Source organism: Ambystoma mexicanum, chromosome 2p, assembly GCF_040938575.1.
Source record: "Ambystoma mexicanum isolate Mex_15411 chromosome 2p, UKY_AmexF1_1, whole genome shotgun sequence".
NCBI lineage: Eukaryota > Metazoa > Chordata > Amphibia > Caudata > Ambystomatidae > Ambystoma > Ambystoma mexicanum.
In genome coordinates this window covers 148987972-149000848 of record NC_090923.1, presented here as the reverse complement: position 1 = coordinate 149000848, position 12877 = coordinate 148987972, and positions in this window count along the sequence as shown.

Sequence of the window (12877 nt, the reverse complement as noted above, 5' to 3'; positions counted from 1 at the left end):
ATTAGTGAATACCACTATTTCTGTAAGTAAACTGTTCTAGGTAATAGTGCCTCAATGTCATGTCTAATTTAAAGTAATTAAGTAAATAAATAAATAAAAACAAAAAATATGAAATTGTATAAGTATTTTTATAAAGGTTTAAACATAGATTGTGTTTGCATGCAATTTTGTTTGAATATATGTAGTCTATATATTTCATTTAAAAAATGTTAGTTTAACATGATTTGAGTGTGTGTGTATAAAGAAAGTAAAAAGTATAAAGGTTTATAAGTGATAGTTGATTTTAGGAAATTGAAAAAAGTACAGTAAATTCATTTTACAGATTTTACAAGGTAAAAGTCTGTTTGAAAATGTGTTCATCTACTATACAGAAAATATGCATACCTGAAGTTTGTGTTCATGCATATGGATATGCATGGAGCTGCAAGTAGAAATCTTGAAGACTTGTACAGTATTTCTGGTAGATGCTGCTTGCCAATGATATGACACTCAGAGAGATTAAGAGTACATTTGCAGTGCTGATCTATGATGATGCAGTTAGATGTAGAGGTCTTGAATGTGATTGGTGCATGGCCATGTGAGTTTTGAGGTACATCCAATGAGGGAATGGCAGAGAGAGTGCAGTGGAAATGGTAGAAGGGCTGTTCATGTTACGATATGTCCGCGGACATGGCGGTAGTTCGCGGACATCGGGAGTTACATCCGGGGATTTTTGGGTTCAGAAGTCATGCAAATGAGAATAAGCACTGAAAGGGATTGGTCAGGAAAGTTTGGTGGGTGTGTTGTGCCAGGAGAGATTTTCTCAGATACTCTTTATCCTGAGAGAACAAAAGATAGCTATGGCTGTGTGTTTCAGAAGACAGATTGTTTGGATTTTAGGAGATTTGTGGATTAATTGGTTGAAGGAGCATGCAGAAAGCTCTGGAGTAGCTGTAGATCTTGGATTCCCACATGTGGAAGTACACTGGCATGGAGTACGTGGAATGAAGTGGTTGGACTTGCTACCTCTCTGTGCTACTTTGGAGACAGAGCAACATCCAGACATAATTGTAATTCATTGTGGAGGGAACAGTTTAGGACATGTGACTGGAATTTTTTTGCAATTTGCTATGAAAGAAGGATTTAGGAAGGTTATGGACATGTTTCCTAATTCTCAAGTGATATTTTCACGGATTGCGCAGAGACAAATGTGGCTTCGTTCTTCTTCATTTGGTCCACAAATGGAAAAAGCAAGGCTCAATGTTAATAAGGCTGTTTGTGGCTTTCTAAGAGATTTTGGCATGTCTTCTTTTCACAATGAAAATATTATGTTTTGTAGTACATACATTTTTCGCAGAGATGGAGTCCATCTTACTTATGCCGGCAATCAGATTTTTCTGAGAAATGTACAAAATGCATTGCGACCTTTTTTGGAATTACAACAACGATTTTGAAGTAGATGTTAAGCATTTACAAATTTTGACTTACAAACACCACCAAAGGCTCTTTTCAGAGCCACCACTTCTTTCCAGAGAAAATTACAATGTTTGTGATGGAGTAGCAACCCAATTTTTTTAATGTTCGCGAACTGTCCGCGGACTTCTAAAAAATACAAAGAGCCCTGCTTCATTTATTTTCACTTCTATTTTTTAACTGGGAAAGGCGGCTCTGAAAAGAGCCTTATTTTTTTTTGATTTTTGTAATTTTGCATTTTTTTTTGGTTTTTCAGACACGACACACTAGGAGAGGAGGGTATAGGAGGGTAAAGGGGGGACACCAACCACAGGGATAAGAAAGGGCGAGCTGAGAGAGGAAGATGTAGAGTGGGTTTTATTTGGGTAGTGAGCAGGTCTTCTCGTGTCTGAGACGATAGTCTCAAAAGCACTCCGAAGTCGCTCCCCCCTGCAGAGTACTGTGTCACAGTACATACATACAACTGTGACCCTCGAAAGGTAAGGGTCATCAGCATTCTGTATGGCCTGTGAGGCAGCTTGAGAAAGACGCTGTCCCACAGAGGTGGTCCTTGTGGTGACAGGATCAGAAATAGAGGATGAAGTAGAGGAAATCAACCTGCTACGTTCTTCGCAAGGTACAACCCTCCGAATAGCCCCAGAGTGAAATGACCTCAGGTGTCGCTTCATAGTAGTGGTCCCAAAGCTGTAGTTACCGTGCTCCCACGACTGAGTATCATTTTGCACACATTGCAGGTAACATGGTTCGCACGAGCCTTAGGACCATTCCCATGAATGGTAAATAACCGCCACACCCAAGACTCACGCCTAGTGCGGGTAGTAGGGATTTCCTCTACCTCATTCTCATCATCCTCTTCTTCCTCCTCTGCATCCTCACTCCTTCTCCCCTCTTCAGGCCCTTGGGGAGGTGGTGGTGGTGGAGGGGATGAGGGTGGTGCTGAAGCAGGTGCAGCGCCAAGTGGCAGTTCAGCAGCCAAGGATGCCATCTCGATGATGGTGTAGTCTGCAGGTGGCAGCAAAAATCACTGTGTTCTGAAGAATAGCCAGAAACACAATGGGAATAAGCTCTTGGGCTTGGTCTTTTATAGGGGTGCTTGTGCGCGGTCCGCGGACATGCGCACTGTCCGCAGACAGATCGAACACAAAAAAAGGATCGGAAAGTTTCAAAAGGTATATAGAAACTCAAGATTGCTATGTGGGACTTGTGCCACGGTGAGATTTTATTGAAAAATATTATGGATTAACTGAAAATGTACTTTTAAATTGTTCGGGGACACGAACAGTGTCCGCATTTCAGGACACACGATGAGCGTGAGCGCGGTCATATGATCTGTTTGCGAACTAGTCCGCAAAGGAAGCGCCTGTCCGCAGGACACCAAGTGCATGGAGATTGGTTAGCGCATGCGCATTGATGTCCTACGGACACTGTTCGGGTTCTGAAGTAATTAAAAGTGCGTCACACCTGAAACGAACATTTCAGGACACCGAGTGTGTTCTTAGAACAGTTTAAACTTGGTAGCGAACAGTAAGGACAGATATAGTGTTCTTCAGGACACGTGTAATTTAGTTTATGTACGAACATTTCAGGACACCAATTGTGTTCTTAGAACAGTTTCAATTGGGTAGAGAACACTACGCACAGTTATAGTGTTCTTCAGGACACCTCCATTTTCGTTTACATATGAACATTTCAGGACACCAATAGCGTTCTTAGAACAGTTTGAACTTGCTAGCGAACAGTACCGGACAGGTATAGTGTTCTTTAGGACACTTTCATTTTTGTTTGTTTACGAACAATTCAGGACACCGCGTGTGTTCTTAGTACAGTTTCATGTTGCTAGCGAACACTACGAACAGTTGTACTGTTGTTCAGGACACATCATTTTCGTTTATTTACAAAAATTTCAGGACAGCAATTGTGTTCTTAGGACAGTTTTAAGTTCATAGCGAACATTACGGACAGATATAGTGTTCTTTAGAACACTTTAATTTTTGTTTCTTTACGAACATTTCAGGACACCACGTGTGTTCTTAGAACAGTTTCAACTTGCTAGCGAACAGTACAAACAGGTGTGGTGTTCTTCAGGACACCTCCATTTTCGTTTATGTACGAACATTTCAGAACACTCGCACTGTCCGCGGACACTTTTATTGTTTTAAAAAAAAAAACGGAAACTATTCACAATGCAATATAAAAATTAAACTTTATTTAACATATATTAATAAGTTATGACAGAGAAGGTGAGGCAGAAACAGAAACAAAAACAGGAGAATTTGGGGTTTCAATATGATTGGTATTAGGTGAAGAAGGGATGGAAATATCATCAAAACATTTTGGATTATGGAGAGGGTTTGGGGATAATTGACTGGGATATGGTGAGGAGGGACAAGTACATGTGGGGCAATGGTATCACGTTTTTGTTTTAAAATGATCTTCAACAAAAGTTTTCAAATTATTAAAATTGGTCAACAATAAATCAATTTTTTCTTTTATGTTGTCAAGCGTGTTTTCCATAACAGCTTCTTCAGAGGTAGTTTCTATTTTGTTATGCTCTGTACAAAAAAATATATATATATGTTAAATGTATACAAAATAATAATATTTAAATGGTTTATATTATAAAGTGTTTACCATTAGTTTCACTATCTTGTGACATTTCTTCATGTGGGAAATTGTTCTCTAGCCATTCCAGAGGACTAGACATTTCTGTGAGAAAAAAAAAAAAAAGATAATATATTTTTTAATCTAATACAGAAAGTTTATAAATATATGAGTAAAATGAAGTACACTTACTATTTCTGGTAAGATAAGTCCTATGTATTCAGTGGGTCTGGTCTTGTTCTCAGTTCTGTTGTGTCTGTGAGGTAATTATGTTGGAAGCCAATTTATGTTCTTGTGGTATATTTCATTTCAGAACATATTGTATTTAAATGAATGGTTAGTGTGTTACATATATGGGTTACATTTCTTATGTATTACTATATATAATGTGTTTGTGTGCTGCTTTTTGAATTTGTTAAATGTTCCTATATTATGATATAACAATCAAGCATACCCCCCATCCCCCACACAGTTTTTAGGTAGTGGTACTGTTCTCCGAATATGTCCGCGAACATTAAATAAGTTTGCGGACATCACGTTCATAAGAAGAGATCTAGTCAGTTCCATATGACATGTGTATAAAGTCAAAGTCATTATTGTTAAGTTTTGCTACTAAAAAACTATGAAATTCAGTGAAAAAACTTTGTTAAAGGGACGTTATGGTTAAATTGCACTACTAATTTTGTGATGTCATCTTTGATGTCCTGGGTGTTAGTCTTAGCAGTGCACGGTGGTGGCGCGAGTTATGGTTGCTTAGCTTATCATAACTGGCGAATTTCAAGGGTTTTTCGGTTTTACTTGGAACCATAACGTCCCTTTAACAAAGTTTTTTCACTGAATTTCATAGGTTTTTAGTAGCGCAACTTAACCATAACGTCCCTTTAACAAAGTTTTTTTCACTGAATATATATATATATATATACATATATATATATATATATATATATATATATATATATATATATATATATATATATATATACCTTGCCTATAATGACTAAACTTTGCATGGAAGGCAATTGAAGGCATGAGGTGGCAATAACAGGCTATATGATTGGGTATTAAGGTAGTGCCACAGGGCACTGATGTGCCACTGACAAACAATGGCTGAATCCAATGCACAACACAGGAGCACTCAAGTTAGTATATAGTTGATATGTAAAATAACCCTCAGTCTGCTTAGGTAAACTTTTGATATTTTAACAATTCTACACAAATTGTTTATTTTCTTTATATCAGTGATGTCAGTTCCTGCGATTCATCGGTTCATGTTAAAACTTTCTAGGTGACACCAACAAGGTCAAAATGTCATATGAAGCCACTTTCTGTGATGTCATTGAGTGTCTGATGCCCCTTCCGCTACACCATTTGGCAATTTGACTTTACGCTTCATCTCTGATCATAGCCTTCAGCAACTTACTGTGGGCTTCAGTCAGTTCATTTTTACTACCCTTATGCTTCCCAACTCAGCAGTTCTGCTTGATTTCTCTCCATTTCTGCTCACGGCTCTTAAATCCTCGCTAATCAGTTAATTTTAAAAAGTGATGATGAAGGGAACAGTGCCAATGGGAAGCTGCAGGGTGTTTCAGCTTTGGGTGCCCACATGGTAGCTTGGTTTGATGTTTGGGTGGGTGATGGGGTTCAGCTGGTTGTGAAGATATCATGAGGTTTTGTGGTGATGTTTTTGTATATAATGCAGAGTTCTTTGAAGGCAATTCTCTGAAGGTGGCAGTGGCTCTGGGGTGAAGTGTGTGAGTGTTTGGGTAAGTGCAAGATGAGTTTTTATGATGTGTTCTCTAGTGTGGTGAGGAGAGCTTTTCTGTAGTACCGCTTAGGCAGAACATGTACTTGGACTGTATTACACAATTTGTTGGCGGGTGGGTGTGATGTGTTTTATCTTGTGGAGAAGGTGTAGTTGTAGGTTGCATGTTTTGGTGGTGGCACCCATGTGGTGTGTAAAGGAATGGTGCAGGATGATGGTGAACCCTAGGGATTGATTTGACACGTGTGTCAAGGGGGGTCATTACGGGTTTGGAGGTAACCATGGCGCTATTAGCGCCATGGCTGCCTCCAAACCCATACCGACTCCGCCCTGGTGAATGGAGCTATTACTGCCCCATTCCAAGGTTGGTGGGGGCAGTAATTCCCCATTCACCAGGGCCCTTCCCCATTCCCATTTGAGCCCCCACAGGGCTCAATGGGAATTGGGAAGGCGCTAATAATGGTGTGCGGTACTGTTATTAGCACCAAAGTCCCTGTGCGTGTCCCGTCCTTAACGCCTGGTAAAACCAGGCGTTAAGGGAGGACCCACAAAGGGAACTCGTAATTGGGCGGTAAGGGATTACTGATACCGGTACCCTTACTGCTACCGGTAATCCCTTACCGCCCGGGTCGTAATGAGGCCCAATGTATATGGTCGGGTTTTCTATGGTGAGTTGATTTATCCAAGGAGGACGGGTTTGTGCCTGGGGGCACAGATGAGGAGGTATTCAATTTTTGATGGGTTGAGTCTGAGGAAGTAGGTGAACATCCAGGTGTCGATGGTGGAGAGACACATTTGTGAGGGGGATCAGATTTGGAAGTATATTTGTGTGACATTTGTCTATTGGTGGACTTGGATGCTGTGGGTACTAAGGGCCTGTCTGAGAGATTCAACATCTAAGTTGAAGAGGAATGGAGGCAGGGAGAATCGTTGGGGAACACTGTACTTGACTGGAATGGGGTTTGATCGATAGAGGGGGAATGGAGAGAAAGTGCATCCTTTCATTGAGGAAGGTGGTGAACCAGTTGTTCACCTTGTGGGATAGGATATTTAGGAAATGGTGTAATTGATAGTGCCAAAGGATGCAGAGAGGTCGTGGGAGTATGAGGAGGACTATGTGTGCTTTGCCTGTGATGTTGTGGAGGTCACTGAGGATGTGTTGCAGTCTCAGTGCTGTGACCAGGTCGAAATGCTAGATTGGAAGGGGTTGAGATAGTTTAAGGTAATATGTTGCTGGTGTTGGTTCTTGACAAAGAGTTCTTATGTAGTTCTCGTGTGGTATGGCAGGATAATGATGGGGTGGTACTTTTCAGGGAGCGTGGGGACGAGAGAAGTGGAGAGATTTGTCTAGTTTGGAGTGCAGAGGGGCTTGTACTATGTTAGAGATGGGAGTTGATGATTTTGACCCAGTGTGGGGCTAGGTTGGCGATGCAGGTGGATAAAGCATGAGTGGGAATGCATCATCCATTAATTGTGCTGGTTTTGTTGGTGATGAGGGTGTATTAGTTGATGGGGATGAAAGTGCCCCATATGTTGGAAGGCTTGAGGGGGAGTGGGAGTGGGTAGTGAGAGGGGAGGCCTTGTCCGATGGTATGTATTTTAAAGCTAGAGTAGTCCATGAGACAGCTAAATACTGAGGGGTATGTGTGGAGGGAAAGGGTGATTGGTGATTTGCCGAGTGCCTTGACAATTTTAAATAGTTTGTGTGCCCTATTGTTGTCATATTAGGGTTCTTGAAGGTAAAGGGCAGTGTTGGCATTGCACAAGGCCATCATGTATTTTTTACAGCAGTGTTTAAGGGGTATCCTGGTCACAGAGTATGAGTTCTTTCACCAGGCTCTTTCATGATGCCTGCCTTTCTGTTTGATGGATAGGAGAGACTTGTTGCACCATGCGTTATGGTGATGGTTTTGGGGTTTTTGTGTTTTGAGGAGGGTTATCTTGTTGAGTGCTTGTGCGATGATGGTATTGTAATTTGTGAGGCATATGGAGGGATGTGTTTGAGGGGATGAAGGGGTGGTATGAGTACTGATAAGGCTGTGTATTTAATGTTTTAATTTACTGTCTGGGGCCAGGGGCATTGTGTGGCACATTGTGGGATGTTGTGTGGGAGAGTGAGCATGAATGGGATCACGATGTGGTCAGACCATATTACCCAGATTCAATTTTCCACGGAGATGTGATCAGTAGGTCTGTTGCCAGCAAAGAGTTTGGGCAGGTTATATATTAGGTGAGGACATAGGAGTTGAGTGGAATGCAGATATTGTGGAATATGGAGTTGCTGTAAGGACGCAACTGCCTGGGTTAAAATCACCAAGTCGGATGTTGTTTCAGGTGGTGCTTTGGTTATTAATAGTGAAGTCAGACCAGTCAGTGTGGAAGTTGATATTGTGTGTTCGGGGTGGTAAATGACCTCATTTCAATGGAAGTGGGGTAGGGCTTTGATGGAGAGGAACAACTGAGGGAGAGGGCATCAAAGGAAGTGTGTGGTGGGTGTGTGGGGTTACCAAGTGTGAGTGTCAATGCCACCACCTACATGTTTTTGGGCAGTTTCTGTGGTAGTTGAGATGCCGTGGTGGGAGCAAAGGCTTGTCCTAAATTGCATCATAGACATATAGTTTAATCAGCTTTCAATACATGCCACATGGGACTGCAGCCCAGAAATCTCCTATGCTCTGTGGGATGCCACTTTTGCCACTTTTGCTCTGCTATGCTGCATCACTGGGTTGTGATGGTGCCAGAAATAGCAAAATGGCCACAAAACCCTTGTGCATGCCAAAACCTCTGAAAATAGTGCTTTGCAAAGCACAAAAAGATGGCTGCCCAATCTGCCATGCATGTTGTCAGTGGTGGAACAGAGCTCTCACTCATGAAATATGTCACTGGGCTCCACAACAAGTGAAAAGGGAACAAAGAAGGAAAAAGCAGTGCTTTGATAAATGAAACCCAAAATCTTGCTTTAAATCCCTTTTTCTTTGTTGCTGAAACTTCAGAATGCCGGTACAAATCATCCTCAAACATCTAAAATGTTTGCTGGGTGCTACAATTCACTCAGTTAAAGAAATCATGGTGAACTTACAAGGTCCTGAAAAGCTGAGAGCATAAGGAGATTTCCACAGCAAAAGTGGCCTGTCTGTGGATGTCAAAAATCTCTGTGCAGCAGAGAGCTGCTGTGATGACAGCTGTCAGGAGCCTGCCTGATTAAACTTTAACATGTATAAACTGAAATGAAATGTTTGCAATCTAAGAGGCCCATGGTTTAAAATCATGAATGAGAATTTAGCTGTGTTTTGATACAAGTGGTTTTGTGCTAAGAAAAATTCAACAGAGTTGACAATTAAATTAAGCTTGGTTGAAGCTACCAAACTGGAATAACAGGTTTCCTCACAGAAGGAAGGCCTTTCCCCCCAGCAGGAAATCACAAAGAAGCGGTAATTACAGGGTTTGGAAAGCACCTGGTCTCCAGAGGCAAAAGGGAACAATGAACAGATGCTGATAAGGAAATGTGAGGTGTGAAGACAGTCGTAAATGGCCTTTGCAAGGAGCAAACTTGGGGGATGGCTCCTGGACTTCCAGGGAGAGACCAAAGGGGTGGAGCTAAACAACCATTTGGTGCTTAACAAGGACAAAGAACACATTTTAAAAAGACAGATAACGTACTGTTTAAAATTGTGAAACAACATATTTGTGAATCTAAATGTTGGCTGCACGTTTCAAGAGGCAGCAAAACCGTGTGACATGCTCTGGAAAGAAATGGCAAGACATTTCATTTTACGCAAAATGTATTTCCGCTAGAATTGTGGAACTTTATACACTTATGCCAATGTTAAACACGCACACTTGTAGAAATTTGCTTAAAAATTGGACAGTGTGTTCCTGATGAAAAGGGCAAAATTCTGTGAAAAGCGGAGACAAGACCCCACAGCTACGGAGTTTTGAGGAGTAGCTGCTATGTAAAATATGTAATATGTATATGCGATTGTTGAAGAGGTTGCACTGTGTAAATATGTATTGGGCCAAAAGTAGATTTTGTGTTTCAGGGGCTAGGGGTGGATTCTCAGCCTCATAAAATCACACCATAAAGGTGACACTCTGTTTCTCTCCTCCTATCAAGGCAGAGAGTAGACTCTGACCCAATAACCTGTCAAAGGGGCCAGCTTAGGCTAAACCAGCCCACACACCCCCTTTTATGACATCTGTACATAGCATAAATAGAGACAGCTCAGCGGAAAGTTACCTCAACCATGTACACTGTAATCACATCCTTTGCCACACCTGAACTGATTAGCCTAAAAGCCAGATGGGAGCGAGACGTGGGCCCACTTCAACCTGAGGACTGGACAGAAGCATTAATGTACCCCCGGGAAGTGGCCATTTCATCGAGACTCCGTCTGGTCCAACTCAAAATCCTACATCGCATCTACTATCCCAGAGTGGCACTCTTCCGCTGGGGCAGAGTCCCGGATGCACGATGCCTGCGCTGCAAACGGGAGGAAGGTACGTTCTTCCACATTATATGGGAATGCGACAAAATACAGCAGTTATGGAGGAAGTGTTGTGACAAGCTTTCCAGGGTCATGGGCAAGCCAGTGCAAAGGGGACCCAAACAGCTCCTCTTGGGGATCTCTGATGAAAGCGATCTGACCCGCTATGAGAAACTGCTCTGGTTGACTGCAACAGCAGTCCTTAGAAGGAACATTGCGCAGCTATGGGGTTCTGAGAGAACACCCTGCTACGACCAATGGGTCACGGACGTGGACATTTGTGTGATAATGGAACACAAGGTTATGCTGCGAGAGGATGCCCGCAAAAAGCAGATAAAATATGGCAGAGATGGGAACAGGATGGCTAAGCTCCCGACGAGATGTAACGAGCAGGGTGCTCTATCTGGACAAGGCGATGCCGGGCTAGCGAGCCTGGCACGCACAAGTTGTTTCATGTGCTCCCTCATACTAGACTTGATGGCCCTGTGGGCCATGGCCCTTTATTTCCTTTCCCCTTCTCATCCCCGGTGCTGTTTACCCTTCCTTTTTCCCTTTCCCTACCCTGTAATGTAAAAATATTTGTTATGTTTATTCATGTTTTTGAAAAATCAAATAAAGTTTTTGATAAAAAAATAAATAGAGACAGCTCACCAGAGCAGGGTGCTCTATCTGGACAAGGCGATGCCCGCCTAGCGAGCCTGGCAAGCACAAGTTGTTTCATGTGCTCCCTCATAGTAGACTTGATGGCCCTGTAGGCCATGGCCCCTTATTTCCTTTCCCCTTCTCTTCCCCGGTGCTGTTTACCCTTCCTTTTTCCCTTTCCCTCCCCTGTAATGTAAAGATATTTGTTATGTTTAGTCATGTTTTTGAAAAATCAAATAAAGTGTTTGATAAAAAAATAAATAGAGACAGCTCACCACTCAAAAAGACAGACAGATTCACTCACTATCCTGATGCTGGCAGAGCACCCTACTGCTGAACTCTACATCTTCCCTGCTCCAGACTCCAGAAACTTGGCAAGCAGAAACCCAGTGCATAGCTGAATCATTTTCAGCTAGGCCTCAAATTCCAGAACCAGAACCCCACAAACCTAAGAGGAAGCATCATAATACAGCCGGGCTGCGCTGTACTACTTGCCTGCTGAAAATAATTATCATCAGAACCAAGAAGGGCAGATCCAGTCCAGTCCTGTGCCATGCTGTGATCAGAGCGCCTTGCCGTTCCTAACCAGTATGATGTGCCCAGCCGTCTGTCCTAACCAGATCCAATCCCCTGACCAGAATTGACAGTTCCCTTTAAAAACATATCCATTGAGTATCTACAGAAAAAATTGTGTCACTGGCATATGTATTTTGCATAGTCCAATCCCTATCTTAAACCCATCCTATCTTGTATTCAGAACCTGTATTGTTAGGAGTATTTTTGAATTGTCTGAACTCTCTATCAAAACCATCCTATCTTCCTCCTGTACTAGTATTGCTAAAACTATCTCTGTGCTGATCTTTTCTCATCTGAAGAAGGCGAGTTTCCTCCGCAGGCAGTCATTCTGATCAAGTGACTGTGTTCCTGTGTGGTATTCGTTTTGTTCATAGTCATCTTCTAGTGTAAGAAACCCTGTTGTCATTTTTAAAGCGTATTCCTGTTTTCCAGTCTTGCGCCTATCTCGAAAAAACAACCTCTACTAAAACGCCTATAACTCCCTTAGTTCTGGAGCTAGAAACAACATTTCAACTTCTGCTTGTAGCTAACCCCCACAGCTATAAATCGCACCTAAACCCGCATTCCAAATCAATACGATTCTCCCGTTATCGCGATTATCACGCAGTGAAAAAGAAGCAGAGAATTTTCGTTTTGGGAAATTCTTACACGTGTAAAACAGCTTTTGATTGCTTCCGACTCGAATTTTAAGATTTCAAATTGTTTCTTGGTCTTAAATCATTGCTTGTGTTTGCGTGCAACTATCCAAAGCAGCTCCAATAAGGATTTATAAGACATTTTTACCATATTTGGAGTTTTACCCTGTCCATTTTAAGAATAACTTTAAGAGCCATTCTGACAGCTTGACAGTCAATTCCGTTTTTCTGTTGTGTTTGCTGGTTGAAAGTGGGATTGATATTCTGTTTGAAATCTGACATTCCTGAATACCTGCTCTCTCCTCATAGCTCTTTACATTGCCGATCGTGGGATTGAAGGAGTGCAGGGGAACCTTTAACCACAGTGCTATCTGATCTGAAACCACATACAAGTATTATTTTCTGTGCTGAATTGTTTTGCTCACTGCTACTCCTTGTGTATTAAAGAAATCATTCAATGTTACATGACCCCATTGGTGATTGTTGTGTACCTATTAAGACACATTGTGATAAAATTTTAAATACATTAATACATCTCTACCTTTGCAAACCAGCGCGTGATTCCAGGTTCAGTGTGACCGGGGAGGGGGTTCCAGGAGGAAGGCGTGATATGAGGGGTATATCGTTCAGAATAAAGAACTTTTAGACAAAAATAAATAAGGATTTCAGTTGTGCACTACATGCTAGGCGTTGATTTGGGTTTGTGCCGGATTGAATTCACTTAC